This window comes from Lepidochelys kempii, chromosome 9 (assembly GCF_965140285.1).
Source record: "Lepidochelys kempii isolate rLepKem1 chromosome 9, rLepKem1.hap1, whole genome shotgun sequence".
Classification (NCBI taxonomy): domain Eukaryota; kingdom Metazoa; phylum Chordata; order Testudines; family Cheloniidae; genus Lepidochelys; species Lepidochelys kempii.
The window spans coordinates 86360260-86380354 of NC_136388.1; the positions used below are offsets into that span (position 1 = coordinate 86360260).

At 40.6% G+C, this 20095-nt stretch overlaps 1 protein-coding gene across 7 annotated transcripts in view; it reads left to right on the plus strand.

Annotated features, from left to right (window-relative positions):
• Window positions 1-883: 883 nt before the first annotated feature.
• Window positions 884-20095, plus strand: part of TENM1 (teneurin transmembrane protein 1) — a 1397628-nt gene continuing 1378416 nt past the window's right edge. For all 7 annotated transcript variants that reach the window (XM_073361279.2, XM_073361281.2, XM_073361264.2 and 4 more), the window contains exon 1: window positions 884-1159. The gene's annotated coding sequence lies outside the window, so the exon portion shown is untranslated. The remainder of the gene's footprint in view (window positions 1160-20095) is intronic.

The window sequence follows — 20095 nt, forward strand, 5'->3', positions numbered from 1 at the left end:
TGAGCACGGTAATGTGGCCAAGAAATGAGCTGGAATAATCCGGCTAACTAAGAAATGAATCTCTGATAGAAAAGAACACAAGCAGCTTGTGGTTTAGATATACTCTACGTGATCTGCAAGCAATGGAATTTTTTATATGCTCATGTATGATCTTAGAACTTTATTTTTACGTGTGTGTGAGGGGGTGCATACGGGTGTAACTGATATTGATAGACAGGCCTTAGCCAAATCCTCAGATTCATTTGCTGCTGAGCTTTGGCATGTTCAAAATCCAAATTTGACTTTTACAGTTTGAGCCCATTTCTAATATTTAGTCAGATTTATGACCAATGTGGTATTTTGGAGCTAACTCTTGTTCATAGTTTAGGCATTGTTCAGTCATCATTAAAGTATATAAAACTTATGCATTTATCTTTTTAGCCTATAGACACTTAAGCCTCCATGTTCTTGGGGTTTTATTTATTTACTACTTTGCTGCTTGATAGATGGCAACACACAAAATGTTTCCTAACTGGGGATGTCTCATTAGTTTTTTCCTTTTAGTGTCATCTGTCATACAATAGCAGATACTGTGGAGTCTTCACACATTCATGTGACTGTATTGTATTTTTATTTATAATTATAAACTAGTTTCTTTTATGTTTGCACAGGGCAGGTGAGGTTAAATATAGGGGATAAACACTATCCCCAAAGAAAATGCAGTTGTATTCAAACCAGGGCTCTATCTTCTTGTGTCATTACAGCCCCACTGTTTTCTAAAAAGCAAGTGTGCTCTGTGATATAGAAGGTGGAGACTGGGAAGCTGGCTCTGCTAAGCCTTGCCTAATGCAAACTGCTTTAGTATGCACATCACATCATGCCAGCTATACTGCAGGGAGCAAGCAGTTATCGCACAAGCGTGCATCCTCAGAGCCAGGATAAACACTCCGTTACTCTCCCTCTAAACCGCTCTTCTGGGAGGGAGAGAAAATAAATAGAGAGAGAGAGAGAGAGAGGGGCATTTGAAATAACCTTTTTAAGGAGAAGGCAGCAACCAATAGAACCTTTTCTTATTTTTTTTCCACTTCTTACTAGAGAAATTCGTGTTATCTCAGCAATTAAGGAGAAGAGCCAGCATCTAGGGTTCCAGGCTGTGAGGGGAAGTAGCAACTTGTACCAGGTAGGAAGCCCTTTCAGCATCCTCTTTAATTCATGCTGCTCAGTTACTACAGTACTTGCTATGTTACAATACTGTGGCTGACTTCTGGAGACCTTGTGTCTGTTAGCCACCATTCCCTGAGTGAAAGGGACCGTGGGGAACCTTAATTGTCAATGACCTTCAGGGTATTTCTTGGAAAGGCTCTAATACTTAGTGCTGTAAAGTAAGGCAATCTAGACTTCCATCTAACTGCTTAGATGTGTACATTGAGCATCAGGATGCAGCTGGTCGAAACTACAGCTGTTACCCATATATGAACCCATGTCACAAATGAGTAAAAATTAGCCATTTTATAATAACAGGAACAGCTGCTCTGCATATTTAGCAACACTGATGTACTACTGTCCCAAATACTTTCCCAAACTTAGTACCATAAATTCATTGTGTGCTTTAAAGTAAGCAAATAGGCTTTAGTGTATTCAGAGTTATTCCGACATTGAATGTACTATTACATTTTCATAGTCACTCATGCATATTTCATCAAGAGTTTTTATAAACTTTTCTGTTGCAGCTATGTCTTTTGTTGTGGATTGATACTCTGCCACTAAATAATGAACAATAAAAATAATTGGGAGCCTTGCATTGAACTGCTGGCAATACATAGTTTCCAGAATTACTTACTGAAAGGCTGTAAGAATACAGGAAGCCCTCTCCAAAGGTTGGGAGGAGGGTACGGAATGGGATGGAACACTGAGATTTTGGGATGCTCTTTTTTTCTGCCTTTATTCTCACCAATGTAAAAAAAACCCCAAAACCCTACTAACCTGATTTGAGATCCTTCTGTTCCAACTTTCTACCTGACATTTTATGTTTTTGTTGAATCAAATGAATTAACCTTTACTTGACATTCACATAACCTTTTCATGTTGCGATGGTCATGTGACTTAAGTTTCTTATTAAAAAACATGAATTTGACAGTAGGATATGCTTTTTTAAAAAATTCATGGCTATTAAATTTTCTCAGAGCCTAAGTTAGTCTGCAAGAGCTATCACGATGTTTACCAAAAGAGTGGATTCTGTTAAAGTTTTGTTGTTTAATGCTAATTTTAAGTTACTGTTTTTTGAGTAGTCGTTGGGTCTTAGGCAAACTGTACAAGTCTTATCATGGCTTTGTCTGTAATATCAGACTCTTGTGACAGGTAAACTCTGTTAGAATAAAACAAAAATCTCTTCTGAAGGCAAAATAAGTGTGAGTAAGAATACCATGTCTCTGCTTTACCTTCCTATAACAGAGTTAGAAAACCTGTGCTCTTCAAAACATTCAGTGCTTTGGCCCACTAATTTCATAGATGTTCAGCACCAGTTAATATTAGGCATAATTCTGTGCCTAGGCTTCCGATGGCATCCACACTACCTTTTGCTTCTTCTGACTGCTTTATTTAATACCTAGAAAAATACCATCAGCATAAATATTTTCAGAAAGATGCATTGTGTTTTGTCTGCGGTGGGGAAAAATTCTATTGAAAGAAAATGAATGTACTTTGTATTATCTCTCTCTCTCTTAATATGCCAAAGAGTAAAAAAAAAAAAATGTCCCAGGGGAAAACACAATGGTAATAATTTATAATTATGCCTGATAGTAAATCAATGCTATGGAATTTACAAATATTTGCATATTATTCAGCCCAAGTGAAGTCAATTAGGTCCAGTGAGCTCCCTGAATAGTCTCAGTTTAAGATCCCTGATGCCACTTGAGAGGAGTTTTATCCTCTGTGCCTTATTTTTGACTGAACTGTCACTTGTGGGACACAGAGAAGTCCAGCTTCTTGGAGATTTCTCTGTTGTTTAGAAGTACTTTGGTTTCAACCAGCCTGTTCTGATACACAGTTGGAAGGAAACCTGAGACAGAAAATTGACCACTGAAGTTCTGACTCCTTTGGTATGTGTTGCTGCTGGAGGAACATGATAAAGAAAGTAAAAACATGTCTTCCATTTTTATAGAGGTAAATATGTATGGGATGTCATGCTCAATGGAGTTATTAACTTAAGGGCATTGAGAAAAATAGCAAGAAACACAATGACATGTAGAAACGTCATCCATACAAATTTGGGTGTAAAATTTTAAGCAAATACAAATTTTGTTTCTTATATGCAAGGTGTGCCTGCTTGTTTCTGTAAAGATTCTAAGATTTCCTTAGGGAGACATTTGTCCCTGACATGACCCAGCAAAGTTAATGGAGTCAGTAAATTAACTTGGTTTATATAATTTTGTTTTTGTCTAACCATCTGAGTTACAAAGAGTCATTGATATGGCACATTTGCCATCTCTAAAAGGAGGGTGTGTTCAGGATGCTGGTTTTCTTTTCAACTCTGCTGCTGACTTGGTGTATCATTTAACTTTCTGTGTCTCAGTTTACCTATCTGTAAAATGAGTATTTGCCTATTTTTGCAGTGCTTGTGATGTTTAATGTTTGTAAAATGTTTAGATCCTTAGATGAATGGTGATATTTAAATTTTCAAAATGTTGCTAACATGCAATGCACATTAGACATTACAAAGACTGAAGCACCTTGTTTTAATTAATAAAGAAATGATATTTAAGTCAACTATTCATGTGGATTTCATCTTCTGTTACCCTCTTTAGACTTTGCAGGTTGACAACTTGTAGAAATATTGTTTTCCAGTGATTGAATTCCAGTATTTAAACCTTTTCCCCATTCCTGGTAGTACTAAATCTGTGCAATTTTTTTTTGTGTTTGTAACTTATGAATGTGACTTTAAAACAGTGTGTGTGTTGATTTTTACATTGATGGTAGTGTGTGCTACTGAAAGATGCTGGGTGAACATTGTCATCCTTAGAGGCTCAAATTCTTTATTCACTTATACAACAGGTTTCAGACATGCAAGCTTCTTCATATTTTCTGTCCACAGTGTTCCAACCCTGAGCTGCAAGAGACCATCTTTAGATAGTAAGGTTTGAATACGCATTGGGCTCTGCTAGCATGTGGACCTGTGTGCATCCTATTGCCTTTAATAAGACTCTTCATGAATGCAGGGGTACATGCTAGCAGATCTCTATACAGGCGAAAGGCCTTTAAGAGTAGTTCAATCTTTGTGGCCCACTCAGTCCCTGAATTTTCATCTTCGATTGTCACTGTTAGCACCCTTTGTTGTCAGTGGGGTTTGTTATACGGGCAACAGTCTACTCTGAATACAGCTGAAACCACTAATTAACTCATGTCCCCTGGTCCACCACACAGCTGTTACGCAGTAACCAATTTTGATCACTCCCTCACAGGGCTTTGTATGAGAGCTCTGAGCTATCCTCTCCTGTGCCTTGGGAGTGTGGCATTGAGCCCGATAGCGCAGTTGCTGCTAAGGTGAGCATAGCATAGCATAAAGGTTATAACAACACAACGTATGAGCTACAAGGCTTTGGTATAAATAGGAATTCTTATGGGTCTCCCAAGTGGCCATTATCTCTTGATCTCACTTTAGATAGATTTTCGTAAGATCTTTGTTTTTGAAATCAAACTACTAAATGCACACCCTTCTAGTGCATTCCTTGGCAAATGGATGAGTGATGATTCCATAACAATCCAATGTTGTGTGTTGGGAGGAAAAGGCCGTCCCTTTTTCTTTCTTTCTTTCTTTCTTTCTTTCTTGAACAACAGATATGTCCATGTTCAGAGGTATGTTCCTCCTAAAGTGACTATACAACAAAGAATATTGGTCTGGCTTTTCTTTAACCTTTCAGATGTTAAATAATAATTTTTCAAGATGGAAACTTGATGACCAATGACTCTCATATTTTGCTTTGTGTGTAGAATCAAGTTCAGAGTTAATATGGTAGCTGACTAATGCTGGGCTCTGTTGCCAACTTGAAAGAAATCAGCAAGTCACTTACCAGCACAACTTTGGAGATTTATTTAGCCAATAATCCCCAAGAAACCAATCATTACTAGCAATTAACTGCTGGTTTGTTAGTTCACTATGGACCATTAATGCTCTAACAAAGTGACTGTTAACTAAAGCAGCAGTAGCAAATTTTGAGGTGGCTATTGCTCTTACTCTGTTTGTCTTCTATGTGGCATATGTTCTCTTTTATCTGTCCTCTCTCGCCCCACTCACTTTGTTTAGCAGCTAGAGGGTAGTTAACAACTGAATTTTGCCCAATTAATGCTTCTTCAGTTGGGGAAAAAACAGTGGCATCCAGGCTGGATTTGCAATATATATATATATTTGAAAATAATAAATATTAGCCTGCAGTGTGTACCCTGGACCTGTATCTCTGTATCTTCTTATAACATTTTCTACATGATGCAATTAGTCAGAGATTATTTCTGATCATTTTATTGCTTAAATGAAATTGTAATACTGAATCCAAACAGAGTGAAAGAGTATGCAACCAGACAATCCCAAATGTTGATCTTAGAGCAGTTTTTCTGATGGAGGCTGTCCTTCAGGTGTAGGGAATTAAAATGAAATAAAATCCCAGGACATTTTTGGATATCCCATCATTTCTCAGCATGTCCAGAGCCCAAAAAGACACTGGACACCTGGGGATATGATGTAATGGTGATATCCAGAAAATAAATTGGAGGCTAAGTGGGCTCCTAGTTTAATATGTTTTAGTGCTGTGTTTCATTCAGCCTCATTTTTCAAGGACCACAAGAAGGAGAATTGGAATAAATAATACCCTTTTCTTATAATTAACACAACTGCTTTCTCTTCCTGGTGTATGACGGTTACAAGATACAAAAAATGTCAGTAGCTCAGGGTGTAAGTGTGGGTGTGCTAACTTTTTAGCTAATGGAATTGAGGTGGGCAGCTCCACTAGGCTGATTAGAACCATCAGAAAATATGCCATGTTACAATGAAATGAAGGGAGATGTATTTAGGTCAGTATCTAATGAGCGCTAGATATAGTGCACTTACATTCTGTGCAGGAAAAAAAAAAGCGAAAAATACAGTCTGGCGTAACTCAGTAAAAATTGGGCATTCGCTTCCATTAGTCTTTAGTTTAACTCTTACGTGGTACCGAAATAAAAAAAAAACCACAAAAACAAAAAACCCAAAATAGAATTATCATGTAAGTATTGGAGGTGAACAAGCAGAAAGGCTTGTCAATATCATTTAGCGTGCATTTATGAAGACAGTGTGATCCCATATCCTAAGGTGGACTAGAGCACATGGGTCCTTTTTTAATTCTTTTTTAAAAAGAATCTGACAACCTCAAGTTTTTCTTCCAGTCCTAGTGATCAAAAGAGGTCCACAAAATATCTGTTTGTTTGCATAGGGAAGATAGAGATGCGGGGGACGGGGGGGTTTGTAGTTTTTTTTATTTAAAATATTGCATTAATTTGGTACAAGAGACCAAGATTGTCACGCTGAATATTTATATTTTGTTTTGAAGCATCTCTTCAGATAGCCTCAACTGTTAAGTGATTCATTCGAGGTAACCTTGCAGAATCATTGTGCTCAGTATAATGTATAAGATGTGTCGCAAATGTATGCAATAGAAACCCAGGAAAGAAAATTTGTCCTTCTGAAGTGCCCAAACCATTGGGTACATGTTCTCTTTGTGTGCATCTTGCTTGCTTCAGTGTTAATTGGAGTTAGGCTCATACACTGAGAGAAGAATAAAAACCCGTTTAGGGAGAGGCAGTAAAGGTGAAGCAGAATTCTTCATGGTAAATATCTTTATTTCACTGTTTTCTATCTAAAAATAACTAGTATTTAATGGATAAGTTTTTCTTACATAAATTACACACATGGAAGGATTGCCACTAGGCATTTGCAAGTATAAGGCTAATCATAAAAATCTGGAATGGGTGGTACACTTATCTAGGCCTGCCTGGGAAACACCTGTCAGATTTCTAGTCAAAGGGGATTCAACAGTCAGTGCATAACAGAATCAGGTCTTTGGATCTGCAGAAATGACAGGCTGCTGGTTTCCATTGCCAGGAAAACAACAGTAGTACAGGACAGCCAAAGAGGAGTTCACATAGGCTGGGGTTCTGATGACTTCACTGGATTGACTCATGTATTATTTGCAAGCAGTCCTGCTGAAATTGAGACTACAGAGAGTAAGGTGCTCTGCAGCATAAGTAAGCATAGCAGGAGCTGCCCTCCAAACACTGGTATACTTGTAATTTAATATGGGCTTGGGTGTATTGATAGAAAACAATCACCTAGGTTTAACATTTTACATAAGTGAACATAATTCTTGCAGAATGACCAGGGAATTACATGTCACATTCACGCAAACACCCAAGGAGTTCAGTGTGATTTTTATTGCAATGGATACCAAAGTTCAATTATTAAAAGCTGAATTACCACCAATATTAAAGTTTTGACATATTACTTGCCATTGGGTGTCTCTGCAACTCCACAGAAACACAGCTGAATGGGTATCTTTCTGCCTGTTACTCAGAAGAATCTTCCTAGTGTGCTTATAGTCAGAGAAGTCCCTTTAACTCCCTCCAACTACTTCTGTGATGCTCCCAAGAACTGAGATTGATAACTTAATTTAAATGTTACACTCCCCTTGCCCATCCCACAGTATGCTGTCAACGTTGCTACCTCTGCATTTCCCAGTCCATTGTGTCTTGTGCTGTATTTATTTAGATTTATAACAACAACAGGATAGGGTGGGGGAATTGTTCGCCTTGAATTCTAGGTGCCTCTGGCATAGTATAAAAATATATATATATTCCTGCCTCCATGAAGATGGGCCTTGCAGCACGTGCTGTAATAAGTGTGTACCTTCTAGACTGTCAGCTCTTCGGGAATAGGCTGGTTTTACTTTTGTGTATTGTACCTTTGTGGTAGTGGGAGGCAAACGATAAATAACAATGTAAGAATGACACCTTCTTGCCAGGTACTCCCTGTGTGTCCTTGAGTCACATCTGCTTACTTGACTAACACAAACATGTTTTTTGGAGCTCTGAGCAATGTAAACCAAATACAGCTATGGCCGAGTGAGATTGAATCTATTCTGCCTCATGCATCAACAACAAAATGCTTAGCACGTCCGTATGTGCTGTATAAGTAATAACGGAAATCATATTAATAACAAAACTGTCAGCTAGATTGCAGAGTTTGCTCCTGGTGATGATGTACTGTTGAGGCAGGGAGAGCAGAGTGCGATTTCTCAGAGTCCAGCTGCATCTGTAGTATTGGCAGCTCAGGAAGTAATCTTTTGACTTATGAAACAAGCACAGGTTATATGAAATACATTCTACCTGCATAAAACCTGAGTCATTGAGCTCTCTGGAGGTGGAGGCAGAGGGGGTGAGGAGGTAAAAATCAATACACCGATCCCGACCTATCCTTTCCCCCAGAGCCTGTCGACTGGAAGAGTAGCCACCTCCTCAGCACACCAGTTTTGCAGGATGTGGAGGCTATTGGGCCCGTTGGGGTGGATCCCATGCATCCACAGTGGTGAGGTCAATATGAAAGCACTTTCCATGCTGCACAGCAGGTGCACAATGCCCTCTGCCCTGCTCTTTTGCCGAGACCCCCGTTCATAGCCCTTTCATACCACAAATGAATTCCAGCCAATGAGAGTAAATATAGAAATCTGTCACTTTTCCTAGACCTGGTCCTAAAATGTCACTTTTGGCTCTGGATCCAGATTTTCAAATCCTGCAAATTTGGGTGCATTCAGGTCCTTTTTTAGGGGTGGGGAGGGAAGCAGAGGGTTGGGTGCAGCCTATAGTAGACAGGAACCAATGAATGGGGAGGTTTGGCTCCTACACTTTGGGTGCTGATTTTCACTTTGCCACATTGCTGTAATATGCTACTATCAGTACAATCTCACCCCAGTGTGCATGATGACACAATGTGACATGTTCACTTTGCTCACCACAGCTGTCTCAAAGGAGAAGTTTGAAACGCATTTATGAGTGTTCGCCTCAATTTTGCAAATAGAGTTTTCATTTTTTATTGTACATTTCATCATCTGCAGTGGTACAGATGCTTAAAAAATCCTGATGAAATATTTTTTGTTGTAAAATGATAAATATTCTTTCCACATGCATGGGCTTGTTTGGAAAGTTAGTTTAGACTTTTTGGCACGGAGTAGTGATGTTAAATTATTTTGAAAAATGAAATATATATTCTGCAAGGAAATACAGATTTATAGGAGTTTTGGGGCTCATTAAATTGTTTTAAGCTATTTGGTATTGCATTTCTTTCTATCACCCTTTTGGAACAGCTTTCTAACAAGGGAAACTAACAAGGGAAATTTAAAATTATAAGAAGGCTGTGCTTGTCTGATAGAGTATTAGGATGTTGATGTTGATTAGATTAGATGTTGATACAGTCTGTAAAACTGGCATTTTAGGTATTTCTCTGACACTGAAAGAGATTTACTAATAGACTCAGGTGAATCCTCAGAGATGCTCTGGGAAATCTGCCAATTTCTCTAGTATGCCATCAGTTAATATCACGTTTATTGGAGCTTCATAAAGCTTGCTTAATTTTGAAATTTCTTTGAAGCCACATTTGTTTGGAGGGGAAAAATGCGTACAAATAAACTCCAAAAGTTTTCATTAGCATCAAGGGAGTGAGGCCCCAGGAAGTTCATTGCCATTTCAGGGAAGAAGGCACCAAGGAGCTGTGTCCCGCAAAGCAGAAAAACATGGATGAGCAAAAGGGATAGCATAGGGAATTGAACTGGGTAACTGACTTCTTTTGGAAGGAAGAGGGTTTTTTTGCCCCTGATGAAGAAGCATCAGAAGAGCAGGAAACATGATTTCTCCTGTAGGGTGAAGTGAAGAATGGCTTTTCCCTTGTGGAGATTAATTTTCATCATAAATTAATGATGAACAAAATAGTTATGCCCCTAACACACACAGGAAACTTTACTCCAACCCTGAAAAATTCTATTTGCCAACTTGCCCAGGATAAGTCACTGTTCTGGTGGGTGTGTATGATACAGAAACCAAAAGTCCTTTTCGCATCATTCAGTAGGATGATGATGATAAACAGTGCAAAATAGTTCTTAGATTCCATAACCGTGTTTTAAGGCTGCTTAAATAAACCAAAGAAACAATTAGGTTGAGTTTTAGTTTCCCAGACAATAGAATAAAAATTCCCTTCTCTTCTGCTCTCCAGTCTTACCTTGTTTGTTGCTAGTCATCTGGGTATAATATTCAGCCCACAAAAATGTGCAACAGGATTGACTTGTGATGGGTGACTCTCAAAATTCAGAAGCTGTACTCAGATAAGCACCCAATGTTTCAGTGATTACCCAATAGATCAGACACCCTGATATCTAGCAATCACACCAGGGTAGATATTCTTGAAATATTTCCAATAGGGCTGAATGAGACCATGAGAACGGCTATTCTCAGGTTATTTTGTCATTTATGCTTCTGATTTCAACTAGAACTAGAAAGTGCAACAGCAAGAGAAAAAATAGGGAGAAAATGTTTTCCAGAGGCAAATTCATTTTAATGGATGGGCAAAGGCTTCAGTGAGTTTTCATGTTGTCAGCTGGCTCACTTATCCCTCAATATATACTCTTTGGTTTTCCAGTGGTCATGTGAAGGTGAAATGTCCAAGCTGTGTTTTCACTAAGCATGTAACTAGTTTACTAACGGAACAAGAATGGGAGAAGTTTCCATTGCACCAAAATGACACAAAGGATACATTGTCTTTGCAGGTGCCAAACATTCCATAGAGTCTGCATTTACATTGCCACTGTAAGTGAGTCAGGGATCCTGACTGCAACACAGTTATAATAACTAGTGTAGATGGGACCTGACTATGTCTCCCCAATCAGATTAAAACTCAAGTCAGTCCAAAACTTTAATGCTGGTTGTGGCAGTGAGGTTGGATCCCGTGTGAACTCTAACTCGTAACTGCATTGTTGTTACAGGGTTCTTAAACTTCCCTGTCGTTGTTGTGTACCCAGCACGGAGGTCGATCACCATGCGTGAGAAGGAAACACTGACTGTGCTCTGTAAATGGCACACATGCTGTCATAAATATAAAGGGAAGGGTAAACACCTTTAAATCCCTCCTGGCCAGAGGAAAAACCCTTTCACCTGTAAAGGATTAAGAAGCTAAGATAACCTCACTGGCACCTGACCAAAATGACCATGAGACAAGATACTTTCAAAGCTGGAGGGGGTGGGGTAACAAAGGGTTCTCTCTGTCTGTGTGTTGCTTTTGCCGGGACCAGAGCAGGAATGCAGGTCAGAACTCCTGTAAAGAGTTAATAAGCAATCTAGTTAGATATGCATTAGATTCTGTTTTGTTTAAATGGCTGATAAAATAAGTTGTGCTGAATGGAATGTATATTCCTGTTTTTGTGACTTTTTTTAACTTAAAGTTTTGCCTAGAGGGATTCTCTGTTTTGAATCTGATTACCCTGTAAGGTATTTATCATCTTGATTTTACAGAGGTGATTCTTTTACTTTTTATTCAATTACAATTCTTCTTTTAAGAACCTGATTGCTTTTTCATTGTTCTTAAGATCCAAGGGTTTGGGTCTGCGTTCACCTATGCAAATTGGTGAGGATATTTATCAAGCCTTCCCCAGGAAAGGGGGTGTAGGGCTTGGGGGTATTTTGGGGGAAAGACGTTTCCAAGTGGGCTCTTTCTCTGTTATTTTTGTTGTTTTTGCTTGGTGGTGGCAGCAATAAGGTCCAGGGACAAAAGGTAAAATAGTTTGTACCTTGGGGAAGTTTCAACCTAAGCTGGTAAAAATAAGCTTACGGGGTTTTTCATGCAGGTCCTCACATCTGTACCCTAGAGTTCAGAGTGGGGAAGGAACCTTGACACATGCCCATGGACTTTTCATCAGCTTTTCAGAAAGTAAAAATGCTCTTGAATCTGGCTGTAAAAACTGATTTCAAAGTCATCACAGGAAGCCTTGAGTGCCAACTTCATCAAAATGCGAAGATGAATTGTGCCAAGGCTCCTTTGACAGGATGACACAAGGCTGGCGTTAGCTCATTTTAGTTATCACTGAGAGAGATTAAATAGGGTTTGCAATCAGCCACTGACTATAACAGTTTTGTTTGTTTGTGCTGATTAAAGGGTGAACTATAAGACTGGTGGAGACAGGTTTTTTAAGCAAAGGAAATAATGAAAGATTGCTGAGAGTTTCTAAGTGAGTAAATTGTCAGGCCCTGCAGATAGGGTAAGCACAGGGGTTGAAGAAACCAAAATCAGGTGCCTGCCCGTGGCTCGGAGCCTAAATACTCTGTTAACCAAGTCTCTGTTGACTGCCATGCTGGAACCAATGAGGACGAGAGATGGCTTGTGATAATTCAAGTGGTTTCCCCATTATGACTTACTGCTCTATCTGCCAATTGCATCTTCTAGTTTCAATGGATATTTCCTGGAAGAAAAAACTTATAGCAATGCTGCTCCATGATCAAAACCCGTGTAGGAAGCAAAGTGTAAGCAATATACTTGGGTTTGTGGATGGGATGGATTTTCAACGTAACTAGATTTTTGTCATTGATGTAATGTACTCATGGGAGATGTCTTTATTTGTAAGGGAAGACTGAGACTTTGAGATAAGCTGACAACAATCCACCACGCTTTTAATTTTCCAGTCTTCAAATTTCCACTGTTAGTATTTCCTTTGCGGTTTCTGGGTGCAGTAGTGCAACAAGCAAATTTCCCTGAGACATGCTACAATTAGAACTACCCTTAGAGCATTCAAAACACTGGGGTTGAAACCCAACGGCCTTGCTTATTTTGTACTCAATTTACCGGTTTTGACCCTATGTGCACCCACTGCTGCATCAGCCATTCTGAATCTGAGGCCATTCTAAGTGTTCGAGAAGGGGGGAAAAAATCATCACCTTGATCTGTTGGACAAGAGAATAATTGGGACTAACAAAAAGCCTCCATTCCAGAAATCAATATGGAAACGTCTGTCAAGGCCTTCTTGTAAGATTCCAACCACTTCCTAGAACCATTTATGTTTGAAATATACTGCACCGAATGGAAAAGCCTTTCTCGTGGTATTTGGGTACTTCCACTTCCAAGGAGAGGTAGTATAGAATCATAGTAATGAAGGTCTGGAAGGGACCTCAAGAAGTCAGGTAATCTAGCCCCCCTCTGCTGAGGCAGGACCAAATAAACCTCCCCCATCCCCATGGGCAGCGGGTGTCATAGGCAGGGGTAGGCTGTGCCTCCCGAAACAGCCTAGCATGGCCGTGCCCATGCTCCGCCCCCAGGCCAGGCCCCATCCTGCGATTCCCAGTGCTCTGCCCTGGCTGGCCCAGGCTGGCTGGTCTGCCTCCCCAGGGACTCAGAGCAGCTGGTGTTGGGGCCACGCTGCCCGGTGCACCGTGGCTGGGGACACTGCAGCCACGCCACCTGGTGTTCTGGGGCTGGCTGCCCGGAGCCTGGGGCTGGGGGGCACTGTGGCAGCACTGCCTGGAGCACCGGGGCTGGGGTCGCTGCAGCTGTGCTGCCAGCAGTGGGACTGGGGGCTGTGGTGGGGATGCTCTGGGCTCCTGGGGGAAGGCTAGAAAGGGAGGGGAGTGGGGGGCAGAAGGGAAGGGACATTGGGGGGCATTCAGCACAAGGGAAGGGGTCATGGGCTAGCTTCCCCCAACAGCCAGGTCACCGGCCATCCATGCCCATCCCTGACGGATATTGTTGAACCTATTCTCAAAACCCTCCAATAATGGCGATTTCACAATCTCCCTTGGAAGCCTATTCCAGAGCTAACTATCCTTATCATTAGAAAGCTCTTTCTAGTATCTAACCTAAATCTCCCTTTACATATTTGAAAACTGTTATCAGGTCCTCCCTTAGTCTTCCTTGCTCAAAACTAAATATGCCCAGTTTTTTTTTTTAACCTTTCCTCTGGGGTCAGGTTTTCTAAAGCTTTTATCATTTTTGTTGCGCTCCTCTGGACCCTTCAGTTTGTCCACATCTTTTCTAAAGTGTGGTACCAGAAATGGACACAGCACTCCAGCTGAGACCTCACCAGTGCCAAGTAGAGCAGGACAGTTACTCTCCATGTCTTGCATGTGATATGCCTCTTGACACACCCCAGAATATTAGCTTTTTTTTTGCAACTGGATCACATTGTTGACTCATAGTCAGTTTGTGATCCACTATAACGCCCAGATCTTTTTTAGTAGTACTACTGCCTATCCAGTTATTCCTCATTTATAATTTGCATTTGATTTTTCCTTCCTAACTGTAGTACTTTGCACTTGATTTTCACCTTGTTGATTTCAGACCAATGCTCTAATTTGTCACGGTCATTTTGAATTCTAATTCTGTCCTCCAACATGCTTGCAACCCTTCCCAGCTTGGTGTCATCTCTATTCTCCAAGTTGTTAATGAAAATATTGACTAGTCCTCAACCCAGGACAGATACCTGTGGGGCCCCACTATATAAGTATAGTAGATAAGCATTTAAAAATGGTCAAAATAAAGATGTTAAACAAACTTTCTTCATCTTGATATTGAGGGTAGGCAAAGTTAATGTTAAGATACCAAAAATTAGCATTATTGTTAAAATTGCTAATTTTGTTGATTAGCTGTTAACACACACAGAGCAACCTACTAAATGACTTTGTTATTATTGTCTAATAATATAAGTTATGCCGACAGCTTGACAATAAATTTAATTGCAGAGGGAAATAGTAATTTATTGCAGCAAATTTTCCTGGTACTTTGGATTGGAAGTTGGTCCTGATAGTCTAAGAAAAATCCAAACACCAAATTTCTGAATGTTTTTGTATCCAAGTTGGGCCATATGATATTTTTATAATTCTAAATGGAACAGGTGCAAGTTTCCAGCAAATCTTGAACTCCTTACTCATGAAAAATCCCCATTGACTTAATTGGCAACGTTGCCTTAATAAGGAATAAAATTGGGTGCCATAAAACTGCTGATTCTATATTCATTCCTTCCAGTGCCCCCAGATTGGTGTTTTTCCACCTTATATTTTTTTCCATTACACTCACTCTCATTTCTTGCCTCTGTTGCTTTCAGGCCACTTCTCCCTTGCTGGACTGAGTTGGTACTTCTGAAAGCAGTATATCTTCTCCAGGGTGTGAAATCAGTGGGCATGATTGGGGAGGAGGTGCTGTGTCTGAATAGCCAACTAAGATAAGCAAGGAAGAGAGAGAGGAAGGAAGAGACCAGGATGAGGGCTGTGGCAAGAAAAACAAAACAAAAAAACAGGCATGGGAGAAGGTGGGGTAAAAGAGAATGAAGACGGATAGGAGGAAGAGAAGCAGGAGCACGAGGACTTGCTCGTTGTATAAGTGCCACTCCAGGGTGAAGGTTGCACATTAAATCACTTATCTTAAAAGGTCATGTCATAATCAACAAAATCCCACAAAATATTAAATAGCTAAGGATATGGGGCCAGATGCTCAACTTCTGCTGAGAAGCTTTCAGTGCAGCTACAGTGCGGAGGGCACATAGGTAGCTTGAACTCATTTTTGCACTCCCCTAGTGCTGGGGCCATTGGGGTGATGATCTAGTCATGGTGTAAATTAGAGCAACCGGAAGGTCTCTCTGACATGTGCAGCTACCTATGATGTCCATCAAGGGTTTGTTCTGGCATTTGGAGAACACCAAGACATAAGAGAGATCTGGCTTTGTCTTTTCCCCGGTGACTCCACCTGCACTGGCAGCCAGAACAGAGTGGGAGCTGTTGTGGTGATTCTATGCCACCAGGAGATTCTTCTGTGGCTGGATCCACTGGTTTTGTGCTGCTGGAACAACCAAAAACCAACACAGAGTGCCGGAGGACCAAGGCACGGAAGCCCAACATTTTTGCAAATCCTGTGGTGAGAAAGGGTTTTCAGACTTACCCCAAATTCTTGGCTTTTCATGACAGATCCTTATAGTTAATAAAGATCAGCTTCACTTTGAGACCACTCCGGTGTATGATCAATAACTTCCAGAGCTGTCCTTTCTTTCCATCACTCAAAGATGACCTATATATATGTACAGAAAGACTCTGTTTATACTCACTTACTGCAATACCTCATGTATCATAGAATGAGCTCTCCCTATACAGAGAATAGACCATAACTGCGGTGTCACATATCCTAATATATGGCAATTGTGGCTATAAATCTTGCCCTTTTAATGCAGGCTACTGTTAGAATTTCAACAAACATCTGAAGGGGACAACTGCTCAGAATCTTCAGGCCCAAATAGAGGCTTGGTGTCCTTCAGGCCCTATTGACAGAATTCTTTTGCTGGCATAAGGTAACCAAAGAGGGTGTGTGTTTCACTTTTGTCACCGAATTATGGACCTAACTTAGTTAATAGACAATGTTCAGGGAAGCAAGAATCTACGCAATTACAACGAGGAAAAAAAAAAGATTTTCTTTTTTAAATGGTGGCTGAAAAGGAAAATGCAGGAACTATTCACATGAAACACCATCTGATTCCAAATTTCTAAATGTAATCTTGTGCCAAATTTGGGCACATAATTACCACATTTGCACATAGGTTTTGTTCTAAAAATGGAGGCCATAATGGCAAATAATTCTCTCTAGGCACTTTCCAAGCCACTCCAATTCAGAAAATAAGAGGAAAACATCTGTTGTCGGGCAAAAGAACCTTGTGCATCCCCCTTCACAAATAAATCCTTCACAAGGATAGTCTGACTTCCAGGATAGTTCAAGGCAAGTAACAAAGAAAGCGTCTCTTACAATAAAGAAAGAAAGAAAAAAATTGCCAGGAATCAGCCTGTTTTTATGGTTTGCTTTAGTGGGAGATGAATGGTAGGAAATAAAGTGAGCCTTGTGATGCAGGAGAAAAATCCCCCAAATAAAATTGTCATTCCTTCTGCAAAATTCTCTTTAATATTCTTCTTTGAAGTTTGCGATATCCTAGTCTTTCTATCTCCAGCATTATGTAGTAATTGATTATGTTTCATGTAGAATAACTAAGCAGTCTTAGTGGCTTTGATTAGGAAGGATACATTTTTAGCATGTCTGCAATATCAGTAAGAAAACGCATGCTGTAAAATGCAGTGAGAGAGCAGCAGCTCAGGAATTGAAATGACCCCGTCAGAGCTGCTACCTCTCTACACACCTGCAGAAATTGCTGGCTTTGTCTTTTGGGTATGTTCTGTGCTTTTCAATTAAGAACCTGTAGCTTGAGTCGCACAATGTAGCAGTTGACAAACTCAGATGTAACTTTATCTCACAGAGACTGTTGCTTGAATTGACCTCAAATAAGGCATGCTACTTTGGAAATCTGCAGTTCCTGACCTCCTACTTTGCCTGGTAGTTGTTTTTGGCATTAGCATGTAGAATATACAGTTGATTTAAAATATGGTATAAGCCACAACGTTTAAAAAGAGGGACAAAAAATTAAGTTAGAGAGAGAGGCTCAGCCGTATTGTTATGGGCACCCAGAAATGTAAATCTGGTTCTGACTGACCTTATTCTAGATCCGGGGACAGTTTTATACCTGCTACAATAAGCAGTTATTGGAAGCTATTGGTCATAGATGCAAATGTAACATCTGGAAAAAAATCCCTCTCAGAACTTGGCATCAAAGGCCCCCAGTTGCCAGTGCCAAACGCACCTTAACAAAAAGTACTTAGTGCTAAATAGTCATGCTAGAGCGCACTACTGTAAAGGAGGAGCCAAAGGAAAGCACGTTAAAGGACTGCAAGCAAAAAGATGGAGCCCAATTATAGCTAGAATTGCAGGGATGTGCCAATGTGCTTTCAAATTGCAATTAATCTTTGACAGACTTTAAAACGCCATTCAAGGGAACCAGATTCTTTGCAATTTTTAAGATATTTGAACTTGTAAGGGGAATGAAATGCAGAATTTTGTGCCACTTTAAGGTAAGTGCATGTGTGTGAGTGAGAACAAGCGCACACACAGATGCGTGCACGCAAAAGTGAGGCCTCCAGAGCTCTGGGAGAGAACTTTCCCTTGACCTTTTTGAGGCACATCATTTATTATTGAAAGCACCTAAAAGATGAAAAGTGACCTCTGCTCAGCAACTCTGTATCAGGATACATATGTGCAACTACAAGTGCTGCTCTTGTTCTGTGCAGGACTTGGGTTCTTTCGAATTTGTCAGAAGATAAGTGGGTGTTCTTTCTTAAGTGCATAGTTAGTGATGGCAATTTATTCATGGTGTTTGAGAGGCAGAAGAGAGAGAAGGCCTGGGGCTTGAAGGAGGAGGAAAAAAGCAGTGCTGGCCCCAGAAGTGACACTAATTGCCATTGCATCCCTTGGTTTGTTCTTTTTTGACAGGTTTCAAAGTAACAGCCGTGTTAGTCTGTATTCTCAAAAGGAAAAGGAGTACTTGTGGCACCTTAGAGGCTAACACATTTATTTGAGCATAAGCTTTCGTGAGCTACAGCTCACTTCATCGGATGCATTCAGTGGAAAATACAGTGGGGAGATTTATATACACAGAGAACATGAAAAAATGGGTGTTACCATACACACTGTAACGAGAGTGATCACTTAAGATGAGCTATTACCAGCAGGAGAGTGGAGGGGGAGGGGGAAGAAAACCTTTTGTAGTGATAATCAAGGTGGGCCATTTCCAGCAGTTGACAAGAATGTCTGAGGAACGGTGGGGGAGGGGAGGGGAATAAACATGGGGAAATAGTTTTACTTTGTGTAATGACCCATCCACTCCCAGTCTCTATTCAAGCCTAAGTTAATTGTATCCAATTTGCAAATTAATTCCAATTTCAGCAGTCTCTCCTTGGAGTCTGTTTTTGAAGTTTTTTTGTTGAAGAATTGCAACTTTTAGGTCTGTAATCAAGTGACCAGAGAGATTGAAGTGTTCTCCGACTGGTTTTTGAAGGTTATAATTCTTGACATCTGATTTGTGTCCATTTATTCTTTTACATAGAGACTGTCCAGTTTGACCAATGTACATGGCAGAGGGGCATTGCTGGCACATGATGGCATATATCACATTGGTAGATGTGCAGGTGAATGAGCCTCTGATAGTGTGGCTGATGTGATTAGGCCCTATGATGGTGTCCCCTGAATAGATATGTGGACAGAGTTGGCAACGGGCTTTGTTGCAAGGATAGGTTCCTGGGTTAGTGGTTCTGTTGTGTGGTACGTGGTTGCTGGTGAGTATTTGCTTCAGGTTGGGGGGGTTGTCTGTAGGCAAGGACTGGCCTGTCTCCCAAGATCTGTGAGAGTGATGGGTCGTCCTTTAGGATAGGTTGTAGATCCTTGATGATGCATTGGAGAGGTTTTAGTTGGGACTGAAGATGATGGCTAGTGGCGTTCTGTTATTTTCTTTGTTGGGCCTGTCCTGTAGTAGGTGACTTCTGGGTACTCTTCTGACTCTGTCAGTCTGTTTCTTCATTTCAGCAGGTGGGTATTGTAGTTGTAACAATGCTTGATAGAGATCTTGTAGGTGTTTGTCGCTGTCTGAGGGGTTGGAGCAAATGCGGTTGTACCTTAGAGATTGGCTGTAGACAATGGATCGTATGGTGTGGTCTGGGTGAAAGCTGGAGCCATGTAGGTAGGAATAGTGGTCAGTAGGTTTCCGCTATAGGGTGGTGTTTATGTGACCATCGCTTATTAGCACCATAGTGTCCTGGAAGTGGATCTCTTGTGTGGACTGGTCCAGGCTGAGGTTGATGGTGTGATGGAAATTGTTGAAATCATGGTGGAATTCCTCCAGGGCTTCTTTTCCATGGGTCCAGATGATGAAGATGTCATCAATGTAGCGCAAGTAGAGTAGGGGCATTAGGGGACGAGAGCTGAGGAAGCGTTGTTCTAAGTCAGCCATAAAAATGTTGGCATACTGTGGGGCCATGCGGATACCCATAGCAGTGCCGCTGATTTGAAGGTATACATTGTCCCCAAATGTGAAATAGTTATGGGTGAGGACAAAGTCACAAAGTTCAGCCACCAGGTTTGCCATGACATTATCGGGGATACTGTTCCTGACGGCTTGTAGTCCACCTTTGTGTGGAATGTTGGTGTAAAGGG